Below are 19,623 nucleotides of genomic sequence, written 5' to 3'. Positions count from 1 at the left end.
CTCAGCAATTCATCAACTAGACAGTCTAGAAAGACCATGCGACATTGGCATCTAAATCACTTTTAAATCTCATGACGTACATCTGTGCTTGTAAAACAGTGTTTTTCTACAGATGGGCCGTGAGAGAAGAATATTTCACACCGATGTGTTTGAAAAGTTTTTATATTTTTTTATACTGTACTATCAGTCATTTTCCTTAAATATTGTATAGATGCATTTCAAATACTTTAAATCTTGACGTTTATCTGATAAACCAAAATCACATCTTTTGGATAGGTTTTTAGACCTTTCCTATACAAAATTAATTAGCATTGCAATTATGGTTCACATGGGCATGATTACAGCATTGAATTTTTCAGAGATGTAGCTCTAATATTAGTCATGAAAACATGCCAGTTTGTGGTTTGATTTTTTTTTTTTTTTTTTTTTTTAAAGCTTTATTAGCATATTTCATTGGTGTTTTCTTCTTGAGCTAAAAGAAAACAATGCAATTACACAGTCGCTGATATTGATGTGACTGATATATTATCTCTCACGTTTCGAATTACTATGTTAATAAAAAAAAAAGATTCCCAGTCATAAAGTAATACAGAATTGCCCGGGTGGGGGGGGGGGGGGGGAAGCTGTCAACACGTTTAGCTGCCAAATCAGTGTTACACATTAATATAATGTTGATGATAAACCACATCCTCTTACATTCAAATTACTTTGTTAGCATGAAAGCTTTGAATGTTTCTATTTATTTATGTTAAATCAATCCCATTGCAAGGTTTGTGTAACAAATAGTAAGCTAAAGTAAAATGCAAATAGTAAACTAATATATATATATATATATATATATATATATATATATATATATATATATATATATATATATCTTCCTTGATTTCCTTAGGTGTTCCGCTTCGATTTCCAGGCAGCACTGACTCCCTTATGAATCAGACTCATGCATTAATTGAAGTTCCATGTTTCCTTTTCAGGTGCAAAGATCAAGAGGACAAGAGTTAAATTAATGGTCCATGATGTGAGTCACCATCCTGGGCACGTTGTCACCGCTTCATGTCATTCTGATAGGTGAAAGATTTCACAAGCTCTGTGACTGTATGTCTGATTATCTGTGAGTAGAATTTTTTTTTTTACAAAAGGTAAAAAGACACCATGGCCTATTTGACTTTTTACTTCTCTCAACAATCTTAATTGATCTCATTAATATGACTTAGCTTAGCCAATTTGCATTTAATCATTCACTAAATGTGAATTATCTTGTTAAATCAATTATTGTCAGGTCAACTAAAGATTTCTTTTAAATGGTTGCTCTCCCAAAATTTTTAATTATGTCATTATTAACTTACCCTCATGTCGTTCCAAACCCATAAGACTTTCGTTCATCTTCGGAAAACAAATGGAGATATTTTTAATGAAATCCGAGAGCTTCCAGTCCCTCCATTGGGAACAACGCAACTTATACATTCAAGGTCCAGAACGGAAAGACATCATAAATCATAAAATTGAGGTTAAACCACTGGAGTCACATGGATTTTTTGTTACTCTAGTGGATTATGATCACATGGAGAAACCACTAGAGTCACATGGATTACTTTAATGATGTATTTCCTACCGTTCTGGACCTTGAATGTGTACGATGCGTAGCTCCCAATGGAGGGACAGAAAGCTCTCAGATTTCATCAAAAATATCTTCATTTTTGTTCCGAAGATGAATGAAAGTCTTGCGGGTTTGGAACGACATGAGGATCAGTAACTACTAATTAAAATGACAGAATTTTCATTTGTGGGTAAACTAACCCATTAATGTAGGTGATAATCAAGAAGCATATTTAAATAAAAAAGATGAGCTCTTAACTTTAGCCCTTTATTCCATATTATTAAAGAATTTGTTAAAGGTGCTCTAAGTGATGTTGGGTGACGTCACTTCTTGTTGACGTTCAAAATATTGTCAGACAAAATGGAGGCTAGCTAGACCCTCCCTCCTCCTCATCCATGCACTAACCCCCCAAACCCCACCCCCAAATCCTTCTTGTCGGTTATTGGCTGGAACAGTTTTGTTGTAAAGGCTCCTTTAAGAGAGGACTTTTATTCTGACATAGTGCATCGTTTTCGGACTGAGCGCTCTCGTGAGTGAAGCTGCTGTTGTCTGCTGAACTGTTGTGTTGCGCCGATTGCTGAAGGGACATTTATCCTTCTTGTCTGTGATGTTTGCTGCAGAAGTTACCTTGAGGTGTTAGTCATTGACCTACAAGTAAGCATGTTTTCCTTATGTTTGTATTTATAGAGATTTGTATTTAGTTATTTATTACTGCGTCACGCATGCATGTCCAGACATGCCCCCAGCTGTTGTTTCTGTTAGTATAGCTTAATGACACTGTTCTATATGTGATTATTTCTTCTTTACTGAGATGTATATCACTGTTTTTGTTTTTTTGATGATTCCTTTGGGATGTGAATTCGATATTTTGAGCTTTTTCTAGCAAACGAGCGATTACAGTCTGATGTGTTGTTTTATCCATATATAGAGTGATGTTTATCATGTTAGATTATTGCTTATGTTCTATAATGTACAATGTGATACCTTTATTGGATTGTATATTTCATGGTGTAATGTTACTGATGAGGATTTAGTGTGCTTTGGCTGCCTTTATGTACCAATGTATGGTTATTATTGTATATGCCCAGCTATTCTTGTTATTCACTATCCTTTATGGTATTTCTTGTTTTCCAGATGAATGCCTCTACTACCTGTAATTGATACCTACCTGTGAAATACCTGTTCCTCTGTGGCTTATCAATACATCATCTAAACCTGCTCAACTGTCTCCTCATCCTTATAATAAACTATGCTCTGACAGGCACCCAGAGGGGTTCACTCATCTAATTACAAATCAGATCCATACAGTCAGAAGTCTCCAAAACATTGTGGTCCTTCGAGCCGGATAAGTGTTCCTTTCTGATATGATGGACTCTGATGAGGAGAGTATAATTGGAGCTTGCCCTAAGCGACTTACTCGTCCTCCAGCCTACCTAGAGCAGTATGAGGTGCAGTTTCCCAGAGGTAGACCCAGTCCTATGGAGGTGCCAGTACCAGCCTGGTCCCTGTCCTTTCAGCCAGGTGTTACCCCTCCTAGTGGTGACCGTGTCCATCCGGATGGCTCGCAGATCCTCTCATACAGACATCAGCCTACTCAGCCTGCTGTGTGCCCTCAGCATCTCCGTTCCTCGCCTTCAGCGGGTGATTCAGTTGCTTCTGCCCACTTCAGCGAGCTACAGCACCTGCGCCAAGAGAGTGCGGCTTTCCGAGAGGACCTGAGAGAGTTGAGAGCAGTTCAGGCAGAAGTTCGAGAGTTAGTCCTAGCAGCGCAGTCCCTTCGAGCAGACCTTAGCCAAGCCAAAGGACAACCGCCATCCCCAGTGCAGCTGCGGTGGTCTAATCCTTCAGTGCAACCCTGTGTGTCAACTCCTGGAGTTGATTGTGGTCCTTTCCCTGATCTTCCTCCGCCGCCTTGGCCTGAGCCTGACGTAGCCTTAGCTAGACAGTTAGGTAACCTGGATTTGTACGATGCAGCCACTTCCTATCGGCCTGTGGTTCCAGAGTCTCAGCAGTATCCCTTTGAGCTCCCTACTACTCGTTCACGCCCGTCTCGGCCTAGTGTTCCAGAGGCTGGTGAGTTCCCTCTGCCTCCTACTCCTCAGGACCTTAGAGAGTTGCTCACTCCTAGTGCCATGCCCTTGCCTGCCCAACACCAGTCAGTGCCTGCCTATCCTAGTTACCCACTCTCCCTTCCTCAGGCAGCGCCAAGGGTGCGCCCTGTACGCCCTTCCTCGGAGTGTGTGTATCGTGGTCCCCCTCCTAAGTTGACTCGTCCAGATCCTAGTGAGTTCACTCGTCTTCGCATATCCTTGGAGAACCTGCTACCCCCAGATGGTACTGAGCTGTTTAAGTACCAGATCTTAGTAGATCACCTTAAGCTTGAGGAAGCTAAGATGATAGCTGATGCTTACTTGAATTCCCCTACCCCCTTCACGGATACTATGTCAGCACTTCGTGAAAAGTATGGCCAGCCACATCAGTTAGCTTTGAAGAGGATAGCTAGTGTCCTTGATAGTCCTGATGTTAGACGAGGTGATGTACCAGCCTTTCAGAAAGTCACTCTCCAAGTCCAGTCTCTAGTTGGCCTGTTGAGAACTTTAGGACATGAAGGGGAGTTGGAGTTGAGCTGTGGTTCCCACGTTGCACGCCTGCTGAGCAAGCTTCCCTCAGAGCAGAGAGCGGACTTCCGTCGCCATATGTTTCGTCAACCTGGTTCTAACCCTAACCTAGTTGACCTCTCTAATTGGCTTCGTTACGAGACCTGGTGTCATAGTTATGATGCAGAGTTGATGTGATGGCCGTGTGATGCTTAAGGTGGTTCCAGTACATCTGCATTATGAAGATCGTACCTTGGATACCTTTGCCCTCCTGGATGACGGATCAGAGCGAACGATTCTGCTTTCCACTGCTGTTGAAGCCCTGGGCATTCAGGATGTTCCGGAAGATCTGCCGTTACGGACCGTCAGAGATGATGTTCAGGTCATTCGAGGTTGTTCCATATCCTTCCAGATTTCTCCCGTCTACCGACCGCAGGTTAGTTATCAGATCAGTCATGCCTTTACTGCTGATCGCCTTAACCTGTTGCGCCAGTCCTATCCTGTGGAGCAGTTAAAGCGGAAGTACAGGCACTTGAGAGGACTTCCCATCCGTACCCTTACCGATGTCCAACCATTGCTCCTTATTGGTTCCGACCAGCCCCACCTTATAACACCAATGAGCCTGTTCGATGGGGCGGCCCGGGAGCGCCAGTTGCTGTTCGTACCAGCTTGGGATGGACACTCCAGGGTCCTGTTCCTTCTATGGGTTGTCCTTCCACCCCTTCCCAGTGCTTGCTTACCTCTTTGGTTTCTGTCCAAGATGAGCTCCTTCACCACGTTCAGAGATTGTGGCAGTTGGATACAATTCCTTACCGTGAGAGTAACGAAGTTACTCGTTCCAAGCAAGACCAGGAAGCCCTTCAGCTGCTTGACCTCCAGACCACTACCCAAGAGATAGAAGGTGTTCGCCGCCTCGCCGCTCCCCTTCTTCGCCGTAGAGACATGCCGTTGTTGAATGCTCCGAGAGATTCAGTCATGCCTACCCTCCGCAGTGGGGAGCGGCGTCTGTTGAAAGATCCTGAGAAAGCCGAGACCTACCAAACAGAGATACGTAGACTCCAAGAGACCGGAGCTGTCCGTGTAGTTCCCGATCCTGTTCCTGATACCCCTGAGTGTTGGTACATTCCTCACCACCTTGTGAGCCACAATGGGAAGTCCCGGCTTGTTTTTAATTGTTCCCATCAGTACAGAGGTCAGAGTCTTAACCAGCACTTATTGCCCGGACCTACCCTTGGAGCCTCGTTGTTAGGTGTCCTCCTTCGTTTCCGAGAACATCCTGTAGCCGTCAGTGGAGATATTAAGGCGATGTTCCACCAGGTTCGCCTCCTGCCTGAAGATCGTCCTCTTCTCCGCTTTCTATGGCGAGACCTGCAGATGGATGAGGCTCCTCAGACGTTCGAGTGGTTAGTCCTACCCTTCGGTACCACCTCCAGTCCTTGTTGTGCTATCTATGCACTCCAGCGCCACACCCGTCAGCACCCCTTGACAGATGAGGAGATTCGTTTCTCTGTGGAGAGATGTTTTTATGTTGATAATTGCCTCCAGAGCCTACCTACTGCTGATGCAGCCCATAATCTGATTGATCGCCTGCGTACTATCCTTTCCGACGCTGGATTTGAGATCCGGCAGTGGGCCTGTAACGATCCTTCTGTATTAAGTCACCTACCTCCCGACGCTCAAGCTACTAGTGTGGAGTTGTGGCTGACGCAGGAGAAGACCGACGTCCCTGAGTCCACTTTAGGTTTGAGTTGGAATTGGCAGTCAGATACCTTGTCCTATAAACACGGATCTGTGGACTACGAGGTCCCTACCTTACGGAATATTTATAGGGTCCTTGCTACGCAGTATGACCCTTTGGGATTGCTCCTTCCTTACACCACCCGTGCGAAAGTGATCATTAAGCACCTTTGGAACCAACAGAGAGAGTGGGATGATCCTAACCTACCTCTTGACCTGTTTCACTCCTGGATGCAGTGGGAAGAAGAACTTCGCAGCCTTCCTAGTGTTTGTCTTCCTCGTCCTTATGTCCCTCCTGAAGTTGGGATTGGAGGAGTTACTCGCGAGGTTCATGTATTCTCAGATGCCTCTGAGCAAGCCTACGGAGCCGTAGCTTACCTACGTACCATTGACTCAGCCGGTCAGACCTACCTGTCCATCCTCATCGCTCGTTCCCGTGTTACCCCTAAAAGAGTACATTCCATTCCCAGATTGGAGTTCTGTGGGAGCCTAGTGGCAGCCCAGCTTGCAAAGTTGCTGTCCAACGAGTTGACCTTGACAATACAGTCTACTGTACTGTGGACCGATTCTACTACGGTCCTTCAGTGGTTAAAGGCTGAATCCTGTCGCTACCGAGTTTTCGTTGGCAATAGGATCGCCGAGATCCAGGAGCTTACCAGTCAGTGCTCTTGGCGTTATGTTAGCTCTGCTGATAACCCGGCCGATGACCTAACAAGAGGGAGATCTCTTTCCTACCTCACTACTCCAAACCGATGGTGCCGAGGACCCCCTTTCCTTCTCCTTGACCCTCGAGAATGGCCAGTCCTTCCTAATCCTGTGCCTAGTGAAGATCCAGCGGAGTTGCGGAAGTCTACCTTTCGTGGAGTTATTGTCTCACTTACCACCTGTAGCCACCCTGATAGATGGAATTATCCTACCTGGTTAGACCTGCTGGACGCCACTGCCCGTAATCTTCAAGGTGACCCAGTTCCTGACACTGGTCCAGAAGCCACAGATTATCGTCGAGCTCAAGCCCATGTCCTTAAACACATCCAACAGGAATCCTTCTCTGAAGATTACCACCTGTTAGAATCAGGGAAGGCAGTTAAACCTAGTAGCCGTCTAGTCGCCTTGGCTCCGGAGATGGACCCTTTAAGTGGCTTGATTAGAGTGGGTGGTCGTTTGAGGAGAGTGGCCGACCTTGCGGATTTTGTTCTCCATCCTGTAGTCCTAGACCCTAAGCATCCAGTTAATCGCCTGATCATCCGCCATTACGACAACCAGCTGCATCATCCTGGATCAGAACGGCTGTTTGCTGAAATAAGGAGGTGTTATTGGATCCTGCGAGGCCGTGAAGCTGTTCGACGGTTTCAGCGTACTTGTCCGGAATGTTGTCGGTGGAGAGCCCAACCTTCGGTGCCTCAGATGTCTGATCTACCCTCTGCCCATCTCCAGCTTTACAAGCCTGCCTTCCATTCATGTGGCATGGATTGCTTTGGTCCTTTCCTGATCAAAATTGGTAGACGTACCGAGAAGCGTTGGGGTATTCTGTTTAAGTGTCTCACCATGAGAGCAGTACACCTAGACTTACTTCCTAGCCTGAGTACTGATTCCTTCCTTATGGCCCTTAGGAGGTTCATCGCTAGGAGAGGCACCCCAACCCAGTTATGGTCAGATCGAGGGACTAACTTTCGTGGAGGCGAGCGTGAGTTGTGGGAAGCATATGCTGCCTTAGCTCCTGACCGGCAGCGTCATCTTGCTCGTCAGAAGATCCACTTCTGCTTCAATCCCCCAGCAGCCCCTCACTTTGGTGGAGTTTGGGAGAGGGAGGTGAGATCTGCCAAGTCAGCTTTGTATACCGTTTTGGGTTCCCAGTCGGTTCCCGAGGAGGTCCTGATGACAATTTTGATGGAAGTCGAGGCTATCCTTAACTCGTAACCCTTGGGCTATGTATCCTCTGATGTGGCCGATATTGACCCAGTGACCCCTAGTAGTCTCCTCATGGGAGTTGAGTCTGTTGAGTTGCAGAAGATGGAGACATTCCCAGATCCTGGCAGATCGATTCTGGTCCAGATTCATCCGTGATTACCTTCCCACTCTGCAGACCAGGCAGAAATGGCAAGCTTCGCCTCCTGACCTCCAAGAGCATACCTACGTCATGATTGTTGACCCTCAGTTGCCCCGAGGTTTATGGCCTGTAGGTGAAGTCATTCAGACACACCTGAGCCCCGATGGCCATATCAGATCAGCAGATGTGCAGATCAAGGGTAAAATCTACACCAGACCAGTTGCCCGCTTGGTTGTCCTACCAACATTGCCTTCAGAGGATTCTGGAGTTCCTGACACTCATTAATAGAGTCGCCTTTCCTGAATACAAAGATGCTTCTCATCTTTGGGGGCGGCTGTTGTAAAGGTTCCTTTAAGAGAGGACTTTTATTCTGACATAGTGCATCGTTTTCGAACTGAGCGCTCTCGTGAGTGAAGCTGCTGTTGTCTGCTGAACTGTTGTGTTGCGCCGATTGCTGAAGGACATTTATCCTTGTTGTCTGTGATGTTTGCTGCAGAAGTTACCTTGAGGTGTTAGTCATTGACCTACAAGTAAGCATGTTTGCCTTATGTTCGTGTTTATAGAGATTTGTATTTAGTTATTTATTACTGCGTCACGCATGCATGTCCAGACATGCCCTCAGCTGTTGTTTCTGTTAGTATAGCTTAATGACACTGTTCTGAATGTGATTATTTCTTCTTTACTGAGATGTATATCACTGTTTTGGGTTTTTTGATGATTCCTTTGGGATGTGAATTCGATATTTTGAGCTTTTTCTACCCATACACAAAAGAATTGTATTTGAAATATATTTTCTGGATATGTTTTGGAATATATGCAAATATTTGAAATTGGCCCAATAAATATATTTCATACTTATATTTCATATATTTTTGTTATATTTCAGAATATATTTCAATGTATTTGGAATATATGCCACATATATTTTTGACACTTTTGGGGACCCGTACAGAAAAAAATACATTGAAATATATTCTGAAATATAACAAAAATATATGAAATATAAGTATGAAATATATTTATTGGGCCAATTTCAAATATGTGCATATATTCCAAAACATATCCAGAAAATATATTTCTTTTGTGTATGGGTAGCAAACGAGCGATTACAGTCTGATGTGTTGTTTTATCCATATATAGAGTGATGTTTATCATGTTAGATTGTTGCTTATGTTCTATAATGTTGTTACGTTCCCACTTTAGTCTAGGGGTTTCACAGAGGGAGTAACAGATGTAACAAAAAGTAAATAAATAAACGTGAGAAATCTCCTTTCCATCTATCCCAGCTCTAATTCTTTTTCACCTGTATCACCAAAAAGGCTACACAACACCTCATTGATTTACAACTAGCAACAAAAGGAAACTGAGAGAAAGTATGCTGAATGAGTTTCTTTTTAATAAAGGTTTAATCAATATATTTATAAAGCAAACAAAGATCAATAAACAGACAAACAAACTTAAATAACCATATCGTCAGGAGAGGGCCAGGCCAAAATAACAAACAAAACAAGGACTTCCTAAAGTTTAAACCCAGATAACTTACCTAACAAAAATAAATGAAAAATTAAAGACAGTTGTCTTACCTCTCTCCCTGACTAGAAATAAACAGGAAAAAAATTAAGGAGTGGATACTCCAAACAAATTGGCGCCCAACTCCCTACACGGTTTAAACTCACATAGTTTAAATGGTCGTTGGACTCAAACAACAGGTTTCACCAAAGAATATAAGTTCTCTTTTTAACAGCAATTCACACACAATAATGTCTGGGATAGCTGGAGAGGGACCCTGTCGATCACAGTCTCTTTTTGGTTTTATACAGGCTGCCAACAGATAAGCCACGCTCCTGCTAATTGGCATCAGCTGCGGACGATTTGGAGTGCTGCATGAGAAAGAGAGAGAGATAGAAAAAGAGAAAACAAAAATCACCAGCACAATATAAACAAGACTACGTCACAGGACGTAACACCCCCACCGTTAAGATTATAAATAGAATTATTTATAATACAGTCACCAATTCACTTTCACTATTAAACATTCACATATTGTTGTAATCATAAATCATTAAACCATTTATGACCTAGACAACGCATCCGCAACAATATTTTCGGAGCCTTTTTTGTAACGGATGTCAAGATTAAACTCTTGTACCGCAAGAGACCACCGCATAAGCCGCTGACTCGCATTGGACATGCGCTCAAGAAAAATTAACGGGTTATGATCTGTGTACACTACTATTGGAGCAACACTACCACCCAAGTACACTTCAAAGTGCTGTAGTGCCATCAACATTGCAAGTGCTTCCTTCTCAATAACACTATAGTTCTGCTGACACCTTGAGAACTTTTTAGAAAAGAATGAAACTGGATGCTCTACACAAAAACTGTCCTCCTGCAACAGGACCGCACCAGCTCCTGTAGCTGAGGCATCAACCTCTAATTTAAACGGGGCATCAAATTGCGGGGCTTTGAGTATCGGAGCATTACAGAGCAAGTCTTTTGCTGCATTAAAAGCATACTCACAACTGGGTGTCCAGACAAACCTCTTTGTAGTGCTTAGCAGATCAGTTAGTGGCGAGACAACTGAGGAAAAGTTTGAGCAGAAAGCACGATAGTACCCACACATCCCAAGGAACCTGCGCAGTTCACGTTTATTAGAGGGAATCTTGTATTCGAGGATAGCTACAACTTTGGCCTCGACAGGCTTCACCATTCCCTGTCCCACTTGCTTACCCAAATAGTTGATCATTGCTTTTGCAAACTCGCACTTGGCAAGGTTCAAGGTCAATGAGGCATCGGAAAAACGCTGAAAAACATTCTCGAGGGTTGAAAGATGTTCTGTCCAGGTATGTGAATGGATAACCACATCATCCAAGTACACTTCACAGTTTTTCACACCTGCCAACACATTATACATTAAACGTTGGAATGTGGCGGGAGCGTTTCGCATCCCAAAAGCCAAAACCGAATACTGCAGAAAATTGTCTGGGGTGACAAAAGCTGAGATTTCTGATGCACGTGGAGTCAGAGGCACCTGCCAGTATCCTTTCAGGAGGTCTAGCTTTGTTACAAACTTCGCATTACCCACCCTGTCCACACAATCTTCCATTCTAGGAAGCGGGAAGGAATCAGCTTTAGTTATGTTATTGACTTTACGAAAGTCAGTGCAGAAGCGATAGGTGGAGTCAGGTTTTGGTACCAGGAGGCAGGGCGAACTCCAGGGACTTTGACTGGGCACAGCAAATCCATTCTGCAGCATATACTCCACTTCAGCCTTCATTATATTTCGTTTTTGGGGATTGATTCGATAAGGATGCTGTTTGATCGGGGATGCATTTCCAACATCAATGTCATGAGAACACATTGTAGTTTTTCCAGGCACATCTGAGAACAGACTAGGGAATTTGTGCAGTAAATCAGTCAGTTCTTTAGCTTGACTTTCACCGAGATGAGCAAGGTAACTCTTGAGGTCGTTTAGAATGGCAGAGTTCTGTAAACGTGTGGAGGAAATTTGAACATCTCTGCTACACAATCCGTCTTCTTCCATGGTATAGTTGGTAACCATAGCAACAGTGGAGGTTGGCACACTTGCCGTCTCACAGTTCATTTCATCTGTGGGTTTATCACACTTTTCACTTTTGCATTGTGCAGTCACATACCTTTTCAGCATGTTGATGTGGCACAAACGGCTTTTACGTCTGCGGTCAGGTGTGTTAATGACATAATTAGTGTCACTTACTTTCTTCTTGACAATGTAGGGACCATTAAACTTTGCCTGGAACACAGAACCAGGAGTAGGTAGCAGAGCTAGAACCGAATCACCAGGCTGGAAAGATCTTTTAACAGACTTCTGGTCAAAGCGTGCTTTCATCTTGCCTTGTGTGATTTCAAGGTGTTTTGCTGCCACTTCACGAGCGCTCTGAAGTCTCTGACGGAGAGACTGGACATAATCAGGGATAGCCACAGGCGTTGGATGTTCAGTCAACAGCTGCTCACTCAACAACTTTAACGGTCCTCGCACCACATGACCGAAGACAAGCTCAGCTGGACTATATCCAAGAGACTCTTGTACTGTCTCTCTCACAGCGAACAGAAGAAAGGGGAGACCCTCGTCCCAATCTTTTCCCGTCTCAACACAATAGCTGCGCAGCATCGTTTTAAGAGTTTGATGAAACCTTTCGATCGCACCTTGTGACTCCGGATGGTAGGCACTGGATAACTGATGATTTATGTCAAGCTCCTTCAGAATCTGTTCAAACATTCTTGATGTAAAATTTGTGCCACGGTCCGTCTGGATTACTTTTGGCAGGCCGAAAGTGGAACAGAACTTGATCAGCTCTTTCACAACTGCTTTGGCTCTCAGGTTGCGTAATGGAACTGCTTCGGGAAAGCGTGTTGCAGCACACATGATAGTCAACATATATTGATGTCCTGCCTTGGACTTGGGCAACGGGCCCACACAATCGATGATCAGTCGTTCAAATGGCTCACACATCACAGGGATTGGCATAAGAGGAGCGACAGGAACTCTTTGGTTCGGTTTTCCTGTGAGTTGGCAAATTTTGCAAGCTTTGCAAAAGGTAGACACAGCAGACTTTATACCAGGCCAGTAGAAGTATCTGGAAACTCGATGGTACGTCTTCGTCACTCCTAGATGCCCGGACATTACATGTTCATGAGCCAGCTTCAACACATGTGTTCGATAGCCAGAAGGCAAAACAATTTGTTGCACCACCTGACAGCTCTCATCATCTTCGTCTGGTTTCCATCTACGCATCAGCAGTCCATGATCCCAGAAATACATTACCCCAGAATTAGGCGCTTGCCCAAGATCTGTAGCTTTAACACACTTAGCTAGCGTTGGGTCTTCTCTCTGTGCTGTTATCAAATGTTCTCGACTCACTTTTAAGGGGATTTTTGACTCCGAACTGGGATCAGGCGGAAGCTCAGGCACTGTAGTCAGCGTACACTCACATGGGGTAGTGTCAGGAACTAAAAAGGAATCAGCGAGATCCACCACTTCTTTGAATTTTTGTGCTTGTGCACGGGTCACTGCGCATGCAGGGAATGCTGAAGGATACAAAGTAGCAAGATTAGTCTGCTCCTCTACACTTGGGGTATATGACACAATTGGAGAGGGAAAAACTTCGCCACCTGCTAAATCATTCCCAATAATTAAGTCTATACCTTTTACAGGTAACTGTCTACGGACACCCAGCTTAACAGCTCCACTGACAAGACCTGACTTTAAGTGAACCGTATGCAAAGGTACATTAGCACAGCGCATCTCAATACCACGGACCAACACATCATACCCTGTGTACGTGTCAGCAGAAAATGGTAGGCTACTATCAAGAATGAAGGATTGCGCAGCTCCAGTATCTCTAAGCATGACTACTGGCTTAAACTCAGCATCAGGGAATATAGAAACCATGCCCTCTAGAAGAAACGGCTGGTAACTTTCTACATCAGCTGGACTTAATTTTGATAAGGACTGAGCAAGTGCTACACTCTTAGTTTTCGAACCCTTCTGCTTCCACTGATGACAGTCCGCAATCAAATGTTCAGGGCTTAGACAGTAGAAACATTCCCGTCTCTCACTATTACCAGACTTAAATTTACGAGCACTCTTCGTGAAATTTTCTGCTCTAGCAGGGCGCATTACATGAGGCATCACATTTGGCATATCGCCCGCATATGGCGCAGAGAATTTCGGCTGCCGTCCTGCAGCAAAAACAGTGCGATGTGTTAATACGAACTCGTCAGCCAAAACAGCAGCGTTAGACAAGCAAGCAACTTTTTGTTCGTTCAAATGAACCACCACATTCTCTGGGACACAATTCTTAAAGTCTTCTAGCATAATTAACTCTTGCAACTGTTCCAGAGTTGTTATCTTGCTAGAGAGACACCATTTATCAAAGAGGATTTTTTTCTCCCTTGCAAACTCTACGTAAGACTGCCTGGCTGTTTTCACGTGTCGCCGAAATTTTTGCCGGTATGCTTCGGGGACAAGTTCAAATGCGCGTAAAACCGCTGCCTTAATTATGTCATAGTCGAGAGAAGATTCGATTGGCAGAGCAGAACAAACCTCCTGCGCTTTTCCCGTAAGGCTACACTGCAATAAAAGAGCCCACATCTCTTTTGGCCAGCCTAACTTTCCTGCAACTCGCTCGAACGTGACAAAGTAGGAATCTACTTCCGCTTCTCTGAACGGTGGTACTAGTTTAATATATCTACTGGGGTCAAAAGGAACTGTAGTAGACACGTCGCTATGCCCTTCAGCCAAAGGACTAGTTGCCGTTAATATCGGAGAGGACACTGAAGAAGTTTTGGTACGCGGAAAAGGGATTGGTTGTAGAGCAGCACGCTGAGCTTCTAAAGCCAATTTTCGCAACTTAATATCCCTATCAGCCTCCGCTTCAACAGTTCTCAATTTAATCATCTGAGCTTCACACTCCTGCTTCTTTATTTCCAGATCTAACTCCTTTAACCTCAGTGCCAACCTAGGATCTTGAAAAGCAATAGCTTCTGTGTCAGGTGGACCTACACTACCCACCTCTTTACCTGCTGCGGCGTCGAGTTGCTCTACCACCTCACTATCGTCGCTCTGTCTCGGCAAGATTCCATCACTTACCAATTTGTCATACAACTTTTCTTTAATGACTTGTTTGGTAGCTTCTTTGATAATGACGATGTTAAAAAATTCAGCTATCTGAATAAGATCTTTCTTTTTACAGCGATTAAAGACTTCAAAAGACGGCGCAAGAGTAAATGAGAGCAGATCAAATTCCATCTTATATTCCCTACTACACTCTCCTCTTTCACCCAAAGAAGAAAACAGCCAGCAATCAAGAAAAAAGTAGTACTCACCAAAGTAGAGTTGCTTGCAAGCGAGTAACAAATCCTCAATATTAGTAAGGACGCGCAAATTGTCACGGGGCAAAATTAGTAGTAGCCTACTTTGAAAAAAAAAAAGACCAACAAGATCACACAAAAGAACGCAAAGGACGAGCCCCCAATTGTTACGTTCCCACTTTAGTCTAGGGGTTTCACAGAGGGAGTAACAGATGTAACAAAAAGTAAATAAATAAACGTGAGAAATCTCCTTTCCATCTATCCCAGCTCTAATTCTTTTTCACCTGTATCACCAAAAAGGCTACACAACACCTCATTGATTTACAACTAGCAACAAAAGGAAACTGAGAGAAAGTATGCTGAATGAGTTTCTTTTTAATAAAGGTTTAATCAATATATTTATAAAGCAAACAAAGATCAATAAACAGACAAACAAACTTAAATAACCATATCGTCAGGAGAGGGCCAGGCCAAAATAACAAACAAAACAAGGACTTCCTAAAGTTTAAACCCAGATAACTTACCTAACAAAAATAAATGAAAAATTAAAGACAGTTGTCTTACCTCTCTCCCTGACTAGAAATAAACAGGAAAAAAATTAAGGAGTGGATACTCCAAACAAATTGGCGCCCAACTCCCTACACGGTTTAAACTCACATAGTTTAAATGGTCGTTGGACTCAAACAACAGGTTTCACCAAAGAATATAAGTTCTCTTTTTAACAGCATGACACATTTAAACACATGTTTTAACACATTTAACAATGTGATACCTTTATTGGATTGTATATTTCATGGTGTAATGTTACTGATGAGGATTTAGTGTGCTTTGGCTGCCTTTATGTACCAATGGATGGTTATTATTGTATATGCCCAGCTATTCTTGTTATTCACTATCCTTTATGGTATTTCTTGTTTTCCAGATTAATGCCTCTACTACCTGTAATTGATACCTATACCTGTGAAATACCTGTACCTCTGTGGCTTATCAATACATCATCTAAACCTGCTCAACTGTCTCCTCATCCTTATAATAAACTGTGCTCTGACAGGCACCCAGAGGGGTTCACTCATCTAATTACAAATCAGATCTATACAGTCAAAAGTCTCCAAAACAAGTTTGTTATGTTTCGTGGTGCGGGTTAGCCCAGTTTGTTTTTGTTGCCGTTTGTGGAGCCTGGGGTGTCTACAGAGACCGCGATTTTTTTTTACAGTGTGTTCAGGGGACAGGCAGCTAGCGGATAGTGAGGAGATGTTTGCTGTATGTGACAAAAAATGTTTTGGCCTAAAAAAACGCGTGACATCGCTTAGAGCACCTTTAAGTATTCTGTGCTAAGTTGTGCTTGGAGTCAATAGTTTAATTTGAGATGATCCAATGAAACATGCCAATATATTTTGGCCAGGCTGTCATACAAAGAAATTATGAACACATGCGAACACAAGAGAGAACCGAAGAAATATCAATAACTAATTTTGTTGTCAATGTATTCTTTTCCCAATGTGATCCTTTTGTTTTTCTATGCATTTTTTCTTTTGCATAGTAAAATAAAACCTGTAGCTTTTTCTTTTTTTGCCAAATTTTTTTTTCCAGATAAATCTGTATTTAAGAAATATTAATATTATTATATAATATTAGAATATACTTATTTATAATTATCTTGTTTTTAATAAGAAAATAATAATATTATAAAAGTAACTGCATAACTTAAGTAATGCTGGGAGCTCTCAAAACAGTAACAATCTCCACTATGAAATAAGCTAGTTACATTTTGTAGTATATGTGACTCAAAAAGCCCTGTTGTATAAAATGTAATTTCTTTTTTAGCAGAGTAACAGACATTAATTTTTTAAGTTTAAGTTTTACAATCTTGATTATAGCCTATTACCTACAATTGGCTCCATTATCTATTGTAACCATATTGTGACTATAAAGTTCAGGGGTAAAGTTCTTGGTTAATTGTACCTCTTTACTGTGCTTAATTTATACTTAATTCATCGTTATATTGGAAGTTGTACTACTGAAATTAAATGAATATAATATTGAAATATAAAAAATACTTTGTAGCCTTTACAATTTAATTTACACATCTAAAGGACAAAGTACATATTATTTTATTGAATATGTCATCAAATATCAATCTAACTTTTCTAGAATCTAGAACTAATCCAGAAATCAGTCTCCTAGTCATTTTAACTAAACTTGTTTTCTTTAAATATCCATTCATATATTTTTTCTTTGGCTACACATATATTTCATTTCACATAAATATTTACATATTCGTATTATATTACAAGTTAAATGTAATTTCTTTATGCACCCCCGATAAAGATATTCTATTCTGACTTTTATTTGTGTTGTTTTCAGAGGTGGAATTTGTTCCCAAGCTGTTGATTTACAGTAGGCTACGTGATGTTTATGTGAGCTGTCGTTTACCTCCCCCATGTAAAGACCATTTGGCACATTTGGCACAGGATCCGCTCCATACAACTGGCCTGAAGTCAAGCATTATGAAGACATGTGAGACAGGTTTAATCATAGAAATTTATAGGGACAGATTTTTGGCCCTCATTTGGATTTCTGTTCCCCAAGGGGTATCTCATTTGATCATTAAAATGAGATTAGAAATTAACTTCAATGAAAAATGAATGTAAATACTCTTCAATGAAAAATGAATGTAAATGCTCTTCCCTTTCATCTCTGTATCATATTTTATATTGACCATATGCAATTTGTTTAACAGTGTTAAAATGTTCACAATTGCAATAAATGATGTATAAAAAAACAGAAACACACAATATGCATCTCCCATGACAGCAGGGGCATAGGAAAGGAAATAACACAAAAACAAATGATGTTCTCCTCATATTGTGTCTTGTAAAACCTAGTTTTGAGTCCATTATATTTGATTGGGTTACCAATTAAGTGCTCTCATGAATGTAAGCTTTCATAAACCAATAATGCAGGTTCAGGTTCCATTTTATCCCGAAATTCAAACAATACATGGCATTTTGAAGCTCTTAAATGTGACATAACAGATTGCAGCACTTCGGGTCAAGCAGGCTTTTTTCCACTTTAATACAAGTTATAGCATGAAAAAACATGCATGAACACCAAAAGTATGTTGAAAGATACAGTACAACTTAACTAAATATACCATGTCTCATGTAATCGCTCAATCAATGTTTCAACTGCGGAAAGACGTCAATAAAAGAGTTTGTGAACAATGTCACTTAACTTTTCATTTACCTCAGGAAAGTTATCCAGTGTTCACAGTTTGTTAATTTACGGAAGCCCTGAAACGCAACGTAAAAAAAATAAATAAATTCTAGTTAAAAAAAAAAAAAAAAAACGTAAAAAAAAAAAAAAAAAATTCTAGTAGGCCTATGTAAAAAAAAAAAAAAAATCCGTAAAAAATAAAATAAAAATTCTAGTATTTCGAGATTAAAGTCGAAACGTTTAGAGAATAAAGTCGAAACGTTTAGAGAATACAGTCGAAATAGAAGTTGCGTGTGTGTGCATTCATAACGGCGCGCGTCCACTGCGCACAGGGCGTGTTTCCAATTCTGAATTTTGTGTGTGTGTGTCTGTGTAAATAAATGCACTTGTGAAGTCGAACTGCCTCGGACATGGATCTACACAAAATAGTAGCTTTTTACTTTTATCTGGGCTTTCAACAAAAAGAAAATTCGAGGTGCCAATCTACCAACATGCATTATCATGGCGTCGCCTATAGACGAGCACAGACTCCGCCGGAGTAGGTTCACAATCTGATCGCAACTTTATGTGGCAGTGTTTTTGACGTGTTTTCGTGCTCGTCTATAATAGGCAACACTATCTGGGTCGAGAACACTAACAGTATCCGCGCTGATTCCCTCTTCGCCGTTCTGGATACATTTTAGGTGCATCATTCTGTATCCAATCATTTGGCCGGATCCCGTTATTTCCTCAGATATAAAGCTGGCTACCTCCATCCAGTCTGAAAAGTGTTTTCGCCTGTAAAGTCTATTCCGGCGCAGTATATTTTGTAACGTCCTAAAACAAATGGTAATGCCATGTTAGATTAGCACCTTTAAAAATATTACGACTTTATTCTCGTAATGTTTCGACTTTAATCTCGAAACATTTCGACTTTAATCTCGAAACGTTTCGACTTTAATCTCGAAACATTTCGACTTTATTCTCGAAACATTTCGACTTTAATCTCGAAATTATAGCTTTTTTTTTTTTTTTTTTTTTTTTTTTTTACATTGCGGTTCAGGGCTTCCGTAGTAAATTAGCTATAAAAAAACGTATTTACTGTTAATTATACATGTATGTTTGAATAGATTTGCCATGAAGAAAAGTGTGTATGAAAACTACCTTAATTATGTGCAATTAATTTGGGTATACAGTAATTATTGTATCTGAAAATAAATAGCAGTTGAATATAATAGCTCTGTTGTTCATTTTAACCTCTAATATTATAGAAATGTACCAAATGAGAGGGTTCCACGTATAGTTTACAGCATTATTTTGGAGAGTCTTTTTTTCATAAGAAAATCGAACTGTCGGTATTGGTATCGGCAGATGTCATTCTGAATAATCGGCTATCAGGATCAGTGGAGAAATGTAATATTGGTGCATCTCTATAAATAAGGCAATTAATTAATCATGGAGATTTTTACTTTATTTTATTTGTATTATTCAAAATATTTTAAATTGAACATCAAAAATGTTGGGATACACTATAGTTGTATAAACTGTTTCTCAATTTTCAAGTTTCTTTATTTATTGTATTTATTGTTTGC

The sequence above is a fragment of the Rutilus rutilus genome (genome assembly GCF_951802725.1).
Source record: "Rutilus rutilus genome assembly, chromosome: 22".
Classification (NCBI taxonomy): domain Eukaryota; kingdom Metazoa; phylum Chordata; class Actinopteri; order Cypriniformes; family Leuciscidae; genus Rutilus; species Rutilus rutilus.
This window is presented reverse-complemented; position numbering follows the sequence as displayed.